This window comes from Anabrus simplex, chromosome 4 (genome assembly GCF_040414725.1).
Source record: "Anabrus simplex isolate iqAnaSimp1 chromosome 4, ASM4041472v1, whole genome shotgun sequence".
In the NCBI taxonomy this organism is placed as follows: Eukaryota; Metazoa; Arthropoda; class Insecta; order Orthoptera; family Tettigoniidae; genus Anabrus; species Anabrus simplex.
Window position 1 is genome coordinate 389,966,379 of NC_090268.1, and position 13,369 is coordinate 389,979,747.

Sequence of the window (13,369 nt, forward strand, 5' to 3'; positions counted from 1 at the left end):
CGTAAACATCTCGCTTGCCAAACAGTTTATTAAATGATAAAAAGCAAGCTAAATACAGTTCCAATGTTGTGGAGAAATTTATGCTTATAACAAATGTGAAACTACCCGTGGGTTAGAGAGGTTTTATGTAATTATGCTGAAAACATGGACTTGTTCCTCTCGACTCGTAATGTGAGTTTATTTAAGCCAAGTGTTGAAAGTGTAGCTCTTGTCTGTTATCTCTGCATAAATAGTAAGAGTTTGTTAAAGTGTTCATTTCTGAAGTGTTACTCTCCCAAGTAAAATAATACAAGGCTTTCTCAAAATGCCTACAGGTGTCTCTAATCACTTTCTTACCAGCCAAAAGTAAAGCTGACTAACTAAATTAGCTGTCACACTCTGTCACATTGTCGCTCTGATTCACACTGTCAAACTGAAGTTTCACCGAGAGTACTCAAGAACCACTGCGAAAACTCAAGACACACTGAGAATCTCAAGAAACACTGAGAAATCAACCCCCTGGTCGCTGGGTTTTGTAAAGAGTTCTCCCCCCACCTAGAAAATAGTTCCGTGGAAGGGATGTGGCGTAATGATCTAGCCCTCAGGAGCGCTTTATCGTACATCCGTAGGTTAGAGTTTCCGAAATTTATGTACAAATCTTCCTAATTTCAGTCTGACTTACATGTAATATTGCGCCGTGGGAAATGATCACAGGATAATCCACACGACGGCGCGCGTCACTGGTGTTATTTTCTTCCGGTGAATGGCTCCATCCCGCCATGACAGTTCGTTCTTCTGGGTCCTCTTACTCCTCCGTGTGAAGTTAAATTTTATTAATTAGGCACTAATTAACCACAGATTCGCACTGATAACTTTCCAAATATTATAAAGACGTCAGGACACTGTTTTTCACCACCACACCGGGCTTCAGATCGCGAAATACTGATTGTAGATTCCTGCTTATGACAGTTCATTCAAATTTAGAATTTTGTGATTGGCTGAGACTTTCGCGCTCTTCGTAAAGTGGATACTTCCATTTCCTCCCAAGGATTGGCGGGTATTGTCGTTGTCCCTTTTGTCCTACCTAAGTAGGTCAGGCCTCAACGCGTGATTTTCTCGTGAGAACCAGAAGAAAGTCGCCACTCCTAGGCGGTGTCATAAAATTTATTGGATGGAATCGTTAGGGTGGTTTACAAGTTGGTCGTGCTCTAAGGAGAGTTTTGTGGATTCTACCCGTAATTGATAAAACCGAGTGAGTTGGCGGTGCAGTTGGCGGGAAATAGTGGTTTTCATTCGTTTCCAATTTTCACACCAGGTAAATGCTAGGGCTGTACTTTAATTAAGGCCACGGTCACATCCTTCCTACTCCGAGTCCTTTCCTATCCCATCGTCGCCATGAGACCTACCTGTATCGGTGGGACGTGAAGTAACTTGTGATAAAGTAATTGATGAATGCGTAATAGGACGTACCGGTCTGTACACAGACGAGCTATTCGGTGTCATCTAACGTCAGTCCCTAAGAAACCTTTCTATTTCTCCCCCATTCCTAACGAAGCTAGTGGTTTATTGATATTTTCTACCTATTGGATAGCTTTCGGCAATGCTTCCAATACGGTAGCGTTGAGGGGTCACCTGACAGTTTAATGCACTCCTAAGGAAGGAGTATAACTTCGTTTCGACATACCCTGAGTCCCTAAGTTCTTAAGGCATGCTGTACGACCATTCCTCCAATACTGTCTTCAACATAATTATTTATACTTCTCTTTCAAGCATTTTTCTTCGACTGTCTTGCACTTTCTGCCTAGTTCATTTTCAGTCGCCTGTTTTCTTTTCCATTCAATTCATTTTTTCTCATTTTTATACTTCCAGTGCTCGCCAAAAATCAAATACAACTGCACCATGGTTGCATGTCAGCAGTATATTTCATTATTTTCCGAAGAGTTCAATTATTGCCAATGTTCACACTGCCCTATCCTGAAATAGCTACTGGTAGCCTACATTTCATTAATACTTTTATTTCCTTTAGGATTGTATGGATACATGATGAGAATAGAAGAAGACAGAGTTTCAAAGCTAGTATTTACAGAGAAAATAATAGGAAGAAGACAACGGGGAAGACCCATATAGAGTTGAATGGATACGGTGAAGTAAAGTTTAAAGAAGAGTGAAAGTAGGGACCAAGCAAGTGGCTGCGGTCATGTAGCTGTCAACTTGTATTCGGGAGATAGTGGGTTCGAACCCCACTATCGGTCGGCCTGAAGATGGTTTTCCGTAAGTTCCCATTAATAATTTAAGTCCACAGTCACTTCCTCCCAAGTCCTAGCCTTAGACCTATCTGTGTCGGTGCGACGTAAATCAAATTGTTAAAGAAAAAATATTGGAGGAAGGAAGGGAGTGGTGGAGAGACAGGCAATTGTGGGGGCTCTTGATTGACAGCCCGACCCAGAATATGGAAACGGGAAGCAAAGTAGAAGATGATGGATTGTAAGAGCCATCTCTCTGGTGTAGGAAGAGTATGCCTACCCCGGGTTCGATCACCGCCCAGCCAAAGAATTTTGATTGTCTGCTAAGGCCTGGAACTGGGTTCACTTGGCTCTGTGAGACCAAGAGAGGAGCTGTCTGTTATGATAGATAGTTGACCCAGTCAATAAAGCCAAGTAATACGGCTTAAATGTGATGCTGACCACCTGAACTCCAGTATCTGCAGGTCATCTGAGTGGGCACCAGTCATCCTGACAGACGGAGGGTTCGTTCATTCTTTTCCTTGTTTGTTTTTTTGTTTGTTTGTTTGTTTGTTTGTTTGTTTGTTTGTTTGTTTGTTTGTTTGTTTGTTTGTTTGTTTGTTTGTTTGTTTGTTTGTTAGGATTATAAGGCGAGAGGGGTTATGCTAGGTAAGTAGAATTGTGACATTTACGAATAGTGCATAAGCTAGTTGGTGTAGGATTATGCCTCAAAATTCATTAATAATGTGTTCTGATGTGTAGAAGAAATTCTTGTCCACGTCCCGAGGTGGCGCAGCTCCTTTTAGGCACCATTGTAATGAAGATGAGCTGCATATGCCTTTTCAGCCCTCCTATCAATGTAAAAATTTATGGCAAAACCAGGATTCGAACCCGAGACTTCCAGGACGGCAGTTAGGCCCTACTAGTGCTAATTTTTACACCGTTGAGGTGGACACTCAGGTCATTAATCTCCATAAATTCTACTTGCATTGGAATACTGTTCAATACTGTTTATTTGAAGATTTTAGTAATTTGGCAGCAGCACAGTATTTCCGAGCGTATCGGTAGATTCTCTGAGTTTGCTGGCGGAAGATTGGTGGGGACTACCCGATAACTCACGGCGATAAACAAGCTCAGCCGATAACATGCCGACCTACTGTAGCTTGCCCTGACGGCAGTACGAGCTGATTTAAAGATCGTGCGCCACTAACTGCTCTTCGCTTTGTAAATACCGTACATTTTCTGTTGATTGCTCATCAACTGACAGCTGAATAGCATATTTTCGTGCGTTTCTAAATTGTTTCGTACTTGATTTTCCTTTCGGAAAGTTTCTTTGATTTTCCAATATGCAGCATCTGTATTCCCTATACTGTCTTCAACAGATTTATACTTCTCTTTCAACCATTTCTCTTCGACTGTTTTGCAGTTTCAGCCTAGTTCATTTTCAGTCACCTGTTTTCCTTTCCACTCGATTCATTTTCCCATGTTTATACTTCCAGTGCTCGCCAAGAATCAAAGACAACTACAACACATCATGAAACGGTTGGTGGAAACTGGCAGAAAATAATGGCATGGAAATCAATATTGCGAAATCAAAAGTGATGAGGATATCAAACGGGAGAAGCTTTTGAGGATAACTGTTGACAGTCGAGAACTGTAGAATGTGAAGCAGTTCAAGTACTTGGGAAGCTTGCTGAGAAAGGATGCCTACTGCACAAATGAAATTCGATCAAGACTTGTCATGGCCAAAGTCGCATTCAACAAGAAGAGAACTCTGTCGAGCAGCAAGTTGAGCTTGGAACTAAGGAAGAAGCTGGTGAAGTACTACATCCGGAGCATTGCACTGTACGGAGCAGAGACTTGGACCATGAGATGAATGTTTAGTCCTCAGCCCGAAGGCTGGTTGGATCCTCAACAGCTCTGCGATCAGCTGTCATAGATGGCCTAGGCATCACTGAAGAGGCGTACTAGGGAAATGAGATAGTTTCCCGTTTCTTTCCTCACCGAGCCAGAAGTTGCTATTACATATCAGTCTGCCAAGCCCACTGAAATGCATGCACCAACCGACCCTATGAGCAATATTTTCACACCATTCATAGCAGGGACTGGCTGCAGAAGGAATGGCATTACTAGCATCACTCATACCTCAGTCACTTTCATTTTGTCAAAGCCAAGGATAAAGCTGAGACAGATCAATGAAAGTAACAAGATTGCTCTAGCCCATACCAGAAGACATAGTGCACTGTAAACACTAGGTCCCGCCAGCAAAGGCATGATAGGTAAGGGTTTTCTGCCCGAAGGCAGGTCCGAACCTCCGCAAAGGTATTCCTGAGCCGGAGTTTACGTGCAGTAGGGTGGCCAGTTCCTTTCCGCTCTTCCATTCCCTTACCCCCCACCAACAGCGCGTGGCAACCCATCCAACTCCTGACCACGCCCAATGTTGCTTAACTTCGGAGATCTCACGGGATCCGGTGTTTCAACACGGCTACGGCCGTTGGCGACCATGAGAAAGAGGAAGGAAAAATTTTGAAACGTGGTGTTGGAGGAGAATAGAGAAGATCAAGTGGATAGATCGGGTGACAAACGACGATGTACTGAGAAGAGTAGGAGGGAAGAAAACTATTCTGAATGCAATTCTTCAGAAAAAGGCCAAATGGATTGGACACATACTTAGACACGAGAAACTCATACAGGACATCATCAAAGTGAAGATCTGAGGAACTGAAGGACGAGGAAGAGGAAGAATTCACATCTGGATGACATGAAAGATGAGAGGAGATACAGCAGACTGAAGGAGGAATCTGAAAACAGGGAACATTTTCTTGTGAAATTCTCCATACGAAGACACATACCTGCCACTAGGCAGAATATTATATAATAATATCTCATGATTTATCGTCTATTTCCTACTTGATCATGCCATATATCCTATTTTCTCATCACCAACCATACTGATCTAATTCTTCAGAAGCCATTTTTTTTTACATAAATTATTACTCTCTCACTAACATACTTAATCCGTTAGCACTAGCAGGAGCTTACTCCATTTGATAATAATAATGATGTTATTTGCTTTACATCCCACTAACTACTTTTACGGTTTTCGGAGACGCCGAGGTGCCGGAATTTAGTCCCGCGGGTACTCCATTTGAATAAGTCATTTAAGAAAGGCCACATGTCCAGAAATATAACTCTTCAGGAAAAACAAAATTCTTAGTTAAAAGCCAGTCTTGCTATTTACGTTAAATGTATGCGTTTTGACCGTTTGTTTTGGTGGTTGTGGTTAGGTTACTTGATAAAATATGGTGTAAAGATGAAGTACTGAATGCAAATTAGCAGACAAAAAATGATTTGTGTCTTTTCTATGATAGCCTAATGAAAATCAGTTTAGCAGCAAAAAGTACTTTGTTTACGCAGATAAGTTGGACACACTGCGTGGTAGTTCTACAATAATAATCATTTGAATGATGACAGTCAATCAAAATCATCGTCAATCACACGAACAGCTAGCCACGCAAGTACAGTATTTCGTTGAAAAAGCCTTTGTACTCTCCGGTATGTACACTTTAGATCATTCACCGGGCGAGTTGGCCGTGCGCGTAGAGGCGCGCGGCTGTGAGATTGCATCCGGGAGATAGTAGGTTCGAATCCCACGATCGGCAGCCCTGAGGATGGTTTTCCGTGGTTTCCCATTTTCACACCAGGCAAATGCTGGGGCTGTACCTTAATTAAGGCCACGGCCGCTTCCTTCCAACTCCTAGGCCTTTCCTATCCCATCGTCGCCATAAGACCTAACTGTGTCGGTGCGACGTAAAGCCCCTAGCAAAAAAAACTTTAGATCATTCATCTTGTTCCCGTCAATAGGAGTTGGTTATTTGTACGCTTGTTCGTTAGGAAGCTGGACGTTGCTGCCTAGTTTCAAACGGAAGATGTGTCAATAAGGCGGTTGATGAACGGTTTTGAGCGTACAGTTCCTAGATTTTTGACAAACTAAAGAAAGTGCATGAATGATGCTGGCTGGAAACAAATTTCGGTGGCCACCATGCAGTAAAGTTCAGAATCTCACTAGTCTCTAGCAGAATGATGGTGAACTTTCCATTACGATTGGGTGCCCGTAATAATGGTGCGTGGCCCAGTATTGCCAGGTCTACAAATAAAAGATCGGTAGATTGAACGTAAAAATTTCGGGAGTTTTAATGAAAATTTCGGTAGTTTTTCGAGCACTGAAGTGTTATAATATAACTAAATTAAAGAATGCAATAGTCCTGTGAAGTTATTATGAGAACCGTTCTCTCTGGCTATTCTATGCTTCTTCTTATCCTTCTTCTTCTTCTTCTTCTTCTTCTTCTTCTTCTTCTTCTTCTTCTTCTTCTTCTTCTGATTTTCTCCTCACCTTTCCTGTAGATGTAGTTATTCATCAGGCGTAGACATTGTGTACCAATTTTGAAGTTGTAGCAGGATGCAGATTTTATATCCTATATGCGGGTCGGGGATTTCCCTTCGAATGGTGCAATCAGGCGTGGGTTTTGAGCTCAATAACAACGGAGGGATAACGTAATTCCAGTCAAAAATGAATGCGGGGAAGTACCTGACGAGTGATGTTATCGATAAAACGTTACGCAGGGAGACGAGGAAATAGTTTTACGGCACAAATATATTGAACCCATGACCTTTGTGCCCTAAGAACATTATGCATAAATCGACAATCATTTAAAAGTTGGATTCTTGATAGCATGGATTTGACACGTGACGAGGGGGTGATTACCTTCGGTCCCACGCTCTGGGGTACGTGACGTCAGCCACACGTGTCAACGGCGGAAGAATCTCAAGTCATTTTTGTGAACTATTTCAAAGCGCGTGTATATGGCGTGACCCAAGCCAAGTCAAAAAAATATAGTGCCTATCAAAGGGGGTCAATCATCTCGCAAATCGAAACCGTAAAAATTTTAAAAGTCCATGAACACTACCGCCAGAAATGTAGCAAGCATGTAGACACTTTCAAAACTCTTGAAATTACAGTTTAGGTAAGTCAGAAAATTTATAGAAATTTTCTTGGCGGCAAAGGGAGATATCCGAAGAGAGGGGGTAACTACTATAAATATGAAGGGACGCCATGACGAAGTCTCCTTCTCCGGCATTTGTGATACAAAGCGGACGAAAAATTGTTGAGCTGCTCTGCGAAATCAAACAACGAAAGTAGACTGAGTTCAACTGCAGATTTTAGCCATTAGGGCTAGGTCTTGTCTCCATGAGGAGATAGTTTTCTTGAGTGAAATAATTGTACCAGATAGGACGGTTAAAGTACTGAATAAATTCTAAAGTGATTAAGTAATTCGTATGCCGAAGTAATTATAGTCCATCGTGTGCGCTCAGCAAACAAGTGAAGGGTATTTTTTTATGCTTTATTCCAGGAAACCTGAAGAAACATAATGGTTTGTAAAGCCATGAATCTAAAAATGGCTAAATAAAATGCCAGGGTCGCAGGTGAGCCCTATGACTACATGAGGTAGGTAACTTTCCATCTTACTACCTCTTATATCTTGTCTCATGATCTCTAAAAGTGTATTTGAATGGGGATATACGACGCAGTGGTCACCCCTACTAAGTTTGTAAATGTGAGAATACGACTAAAAGAGTCATTTGTTTCATTTTCCACTTGGATAAATTTTTGAAGTCTTGCGAGTGCCGTATAATGTTGTAAAAGTTATTGAATAGGGTTTCGAAGTGATATCACGTCCAATGTAGATCGTCATCCGTGTGAAGTGTACTGCCTTTATTTTGTGATGCCAAATTAAGATGTTCATTCGACGTAAAATTTTTCCGTCTGCAATTTAACGTTAATAATAATAATCCATGATCACTCATTTTCAATCGAGTGGAAGCGCGCTGTCGGGTGAGAACCTAGGGTGATGAATTTGGTCACGGAGAGAAACGTTTTTCTAGACCCAATTTAAACTGTGTCTGACTGACAATAAAAAGATCTAGTAGAATGTTTCAGTCATTTCTCGTAAAAATCAAGTTATTGAATATGATATCCTTTATGCGAAGTTATTCATGATTAATGCATTGTGCGATATTAGATTTCTAGTGAGGATTTTATTCCAGTTCTTTGAGGTTAGTTTTGTTGATATGAGATTTGTGAATCAGATTGGACCTGTCGTTGAAGCCGGGACATGGAAGCCCGAGGAATGTTTTATATGAGTTGAGATGAGATGTGCGAATCAGGTTAGAGTCCTGTCATTGAAGCCGGGACACGATAGCCCGAGGTATATTTTATAAAGTTGGGAATGGAAAGAAATTCATAGAAATCCATAGCGGTATTAATTGGCGACGCGTATAATTAGTGTGGGCATCTTGAAGCTTAATCTGTGCATTTTGTTGGTTAGAATATCGTATTTGTTTAATTATGTCGGCAGAGTTTAAAGGGAGCATTTTGAGAAGCCAGTCAACTGTGAATAAACCAGGTGTTTCATGTAACTGCCAAGCGAACTGGGGGACGAGAGGCCTCAGCTGTGATAACGGGACACGCGTGGAATTGAGATTGTATTTCTCGGCCAGGGAAAACGTTAAAATGCTGGATTTAGTTGGAATTCATAGCCGGTAATGATCTGAGCATTGTGAAATACTGTAATTGGGGACGTAATGAACATTTGAAACCATGAACTTCGAGTATAAGAAACAGTGTAACCAAATTCAGGGTTGTCCAAAATATAGAGCGATGGTTGTGATGATCGGTTTGTCTGTGAGGGGTGTGCAAAATTCATAAATGGTAATGACGAGATATGACATCGTAATTATATGGCGAGTTGTTTGGTTTGTACGTAGATTATTAGGATATCCAAGTGTTAATAACGGTTAGGACTAGATTAGATTTTAAAGTGTGAAATCATGAGACAAGATATATAACTGGACATGAATTATGTAACAATTCTTTTCCAGCCAGATGAATATCATAAAATTGAATTCACATCACAGCTGCGTAGAAATTTGTGAAGAAACCAGAGTCCGCGGAGATAAAATTTACTGTTCTTTAACATTTCGCTAAATCATTTAAATTTATTTAATTATTAAATTCAGTGAAACCGCATTTGAAATAACTTTAATCAAGCGAATAACTTGGAGATGCATTCTGGAAATTTTATTTTGTTTTTCTGGGGGAATATTTAAATATAAAGTAACGATTAAAGGGACATATCCGAAGGAAATGGATTTTACTGCCACAAAGTTTGTGAGCATTGCTATTGTTGTAATCATTGAACTTTGATTGATTGAGCAGTGAATGTGCTGGGGATAGTAAAGTGGAACTTTGGTCATCAACCGATGTAACTTAATTGTGTTTAGCCTTCAGCCTAGAAACTTGGATGGTCAGGGGGTCATCAACCTCAGTGACTTAGATTAGGGCCATATGCCATTGTAGCATCATTTCCTTGCGGTCATCATCCACAATGATTTTAAAGTAACTTAGAATATTAGATGTCGGTCCATGACATAGACGCAGGTCACATCGATTCAATTAAGGGTCCATGCCGTAGAACCACTGTGTGGCACACACCGATTGGACGGCCTTAATTATACCCAGAGTCCAGAGTTCGTGTTACGAGGGCTGGACCATAACGAATCACTATGATGGTACATGTGGTCTCACATGGAAGCCGAATTTAAGGATTTCCAGACTTTCCTTTCTTAAATGATTAATAATTGAGACAATGGTTTCTAGTAAGAATGCCGATCAGGCAGTTACGTTAAAGTCTCACACCAGTGTTCTGACCATTATGTTAAAATGATTGTGGTGTCCAGTGGACACAGTTGACTTCTATGATATCGTTGACATACCAGATTGTTTCATAATTTTCCTGAATAAATAGGAATCTTTTAAATAGACCTTTCATTCCAGTAGATAGATTAGAATTTCTGAACCCTACGTTTACCTCAGCAAGTGACGAAGAACCCGATACGACCCAAGAGACAGATCTCATGAACTTTGCTGATAGGTAAGGAAGGTAGGTATCCCTCAATATGGACCTAAAGGGTTCAATATTATGCCCCAGTAATCATTTTAAATTTATTTTCCTCAGCTTCGGATTACAAGAAATTTCTGGAGATTTTTTCGGGTGTTCTGTATGTTGCAAAAAATCGGGAGATCTCCTGAAATTTCGGTTGACCTTGCAACACTGGTGTCGCTTCCGAAGTGATGCCGATATGTGTCCTGCGCGTCTATGAGGATGGGGTCCTACATATGATGAATTCTAATTATGCAAACGGCACACATACCTATCCCCCGAACAAATGGAATTAATCAATGCAGTTTAAAATCCCCAACCAGGCCGGAAATCAAACCCGCGACCCTCTGGACCAAAGGCTAGCACGCTTACTATTTAGCCATGAAGCCGGACGCCCGTAAGATGATTTCACAAGGTTGCTTTACGTCATAAATTAGACCTTTTATTACAGATATTTTAATGATAGCAAAATCTCTGTCACAGGCAGTGAACGAGTGCCCTTGCATACGGAAGTAGTGATGAATGGTGAGATGTGCCCTTTCTAAAATAACTTCCAAACCACACACAACTTAAAATTAAATATCAGCCTGTTGGATAAGTGTCGTTTCTTCTGTGAAAAGCTACACCAGGACGAGAAAAACGTTAATCTGCAATAATTAAAAATCGACAATTTAGAACCGCGCCCTTTCTTAAATAACTGATTCATTTTTAAAAGTTTGAATCTTTCTTTCTTCCTTAATCTGTCTACCCTCCAGGGTTAGTTTTTCCCTCGGACTCAGCGAGGGATCCCACCTCTACCAGAACCTCGCCCAGCGGCCTCACCTGCTATGCTGAACAGGGGCCTTATTGGGGGATGGGAATATTAGAAGGAAGAGAGAAGGAAGCGGCCGTCGCCTTAAGTTAGGTACCATCCCGGCATTTGCGTGGAGGAGAAGTGGGAAACCATACCACGGAAAACCACTTCAAGGATGGCTGAGTTTAGAATCAAACCCACCTCTACTCAGTTGACTCCTGAGGCTGAGTGGACCTCGTTCCAGCCCTCGTACACTTTTAGAATTTCGTGGCAGAGCCGGGAATCGAACCCGGGTCTCCAGGGGTGGCGGCTAATCACGCTAACCACTACACCACAGAGGCGGACTAAAATTAATGAATAGTGTGTAAAATGAAGCTCTTATTTCAAGTGGTCTGAGGTGTACGTCGTCTCTGGCTCAGTCAGCAGTGTCAGCGCTGCGGCGGTCTGTGAAAGTAACGCACAAGCAAGCAGGCTGTTCGGCGGATGTGGTAAGGAGATCCGTCAAGTAACATTTCCGTCTACAGAACTTGCTGATTGTGTGCGCAAATATTGCACTTGAAGTGAAAGGGAAGACATCAACAGCACACACAGTGAGTTAAATAATTTTATTGTTATTTCGCTTGTGTATCAATCGCCTGCTCGCGGGGTATCTTACTGAACTCGGACGGTAGGAATGGGAAAGTGTAATGTTTTAATATCCCAACGGGATTTCCATTTATTACAGGTTCCGATTGAACACCACATTCTAAAGCGTTACTGATGAACGAATGCTTTAACTGGTATGAGAGTGTCGTGTCATCAGACCTACTGTTCCTTTCTGCTGATAATTTCAGTTTCCTACTTTCTGAAATCATGTAGGTGATCAATTGTTTTCGTGTAGTTGAGAGAATTCCGGTCAAGATTCTCGAACCTTTCATAAATGTGTGGTAAAAATGAAATGGCGTATGGCTTTTAGTGCCGGGAGTGTCCGAGGACAAGTTCGGCTCGCCAGGTGCAGGTCTTTTGATTTGACTCCCCGTAGGCGACCTGCGCGTTGTCATGAGAATGAAACGATGACGAAGACGACACATACACCCAGCCCCCGTGCCAGCGAAATTAACCAATGGTGGTTAAAATTCCCGACCCTGCCGGGAATCGAACCCGGGATCCCTGTGACCAAACGCCAGCACGCTAACCGCTTAGCCATGGAGCCGGATATAAAATGTGTGGTAATGCTTGTGATATGAGTAAAGAACTGGAATCGGAAACAGGGCTTTTAAAGAATGATGTTATACTAGAGTAATAATAATAATAATAATAATAATAATAATAATAATAATAATAATAATAATAATCCTAGCTACCGTGTGCAGACATTTCAATTTGACGCCATCTGGCTGTCTGCTCGTCAATTTCGACGGTGCGTTTCACTCTAGGCCCACTAGATTGCAGACCGAGTAAACCGAAACTCTCTTGGGCGTCTATAGCTGGGATTTAATTTATTTGGTCGGGCAAACACCAAATGTGTTACCAGAGATCATTTATATGCCGACATCGTATGACATGAAGTGTCGAATGGACTTTTTTTTTCCGCCCTGCAAAATTCCGACTGCACCCGCTATCTTGGGATCCGGAGGCCGATACTCTACCACTGATCCACAAAGGCAGCTTGCTAGAGTGATAAATAAGATACAAAACTGTGAGTGACTACAAAAGGTCCTCGACAATGTTATGAGATGTACAGCAAGCAATGGTATAATGGTAAACGGCATGAAAAGTCAGATTGTGAATTTTTTAAAGAGGAAAATCCTCTCATTTTTAAGTACTGCGTTGATGGCAGTTCCCCACGTGGATCTTTGTAAGTACCTAGGTGTTATATATAAGGGAAGATCTTCATTGGGGTAATCATATAAATGGAATTCATATCGACGGCTTTCTTTTAAAACCTTGTACGTTCCAATAATCTTCCTTCCCATTATTTTCCTCAAGACTGTTCACGCCTCCCAGCCACATATGCAGCCCATCAGAATAAAGTTCGTTGTGTTCATTTTCCTTTACATTTTCGCATAGGAAGGCGTGAACAGTCTTGAGGAATATAATGGTTAGGAAGAGCTTTCAGTCCACCTCTGTGGTGTAGTGGTTAGTGTGATCAGCTGCCACCCCCCGGAGGGTCGGGTTCGATTCACGGCTCTGCCACGAAATTTGAAAAGTAGTACGAGAGCTGGAACGGCGTCCACTCAGACTCGGGAGGTCAACTGAGTAGAGGTGGGTTCAATTTCCACCTCAGCCACCTCGAAGTGGATTTCCGTGGTTTCCCACTTCTCCTCCAGGCAAATGTCTGGATGGTTCCTAACTTAAGGCCCCGGCCTCTTCCTTCCCTGTCCCTTCCAATCTTC

At 41.8% G+C, this 13,369-nt stretch overlaps 1 protein-coding gene across 2 annotated transcripts in view; it reads left to right on the top strand.

The window, feature by feature from the left end:
• The first annotated feature begins 11,458 nt into the window (after window positions 1-11,458).
• Window positions 11,459-13,369, top strand: part of LOC136872748 (facilitated trehalose transporter Tret1) — a 53,815-nt gene continuing 51,904 nt past the window's right edge. Inside the window, exon 1 of one of the 2 annotated variants that reach the window (XM_067146578.2) lies at window positions 11,459-11,584. The gene's annotated coding sequence lies outside the window, so the exon portion shown is untranslated. The remainder of the gene's footprint in view (window positions 11,585-13,369) is intronic. The other variant, XM_067146577.2, reaches the window with a different exon arrangement.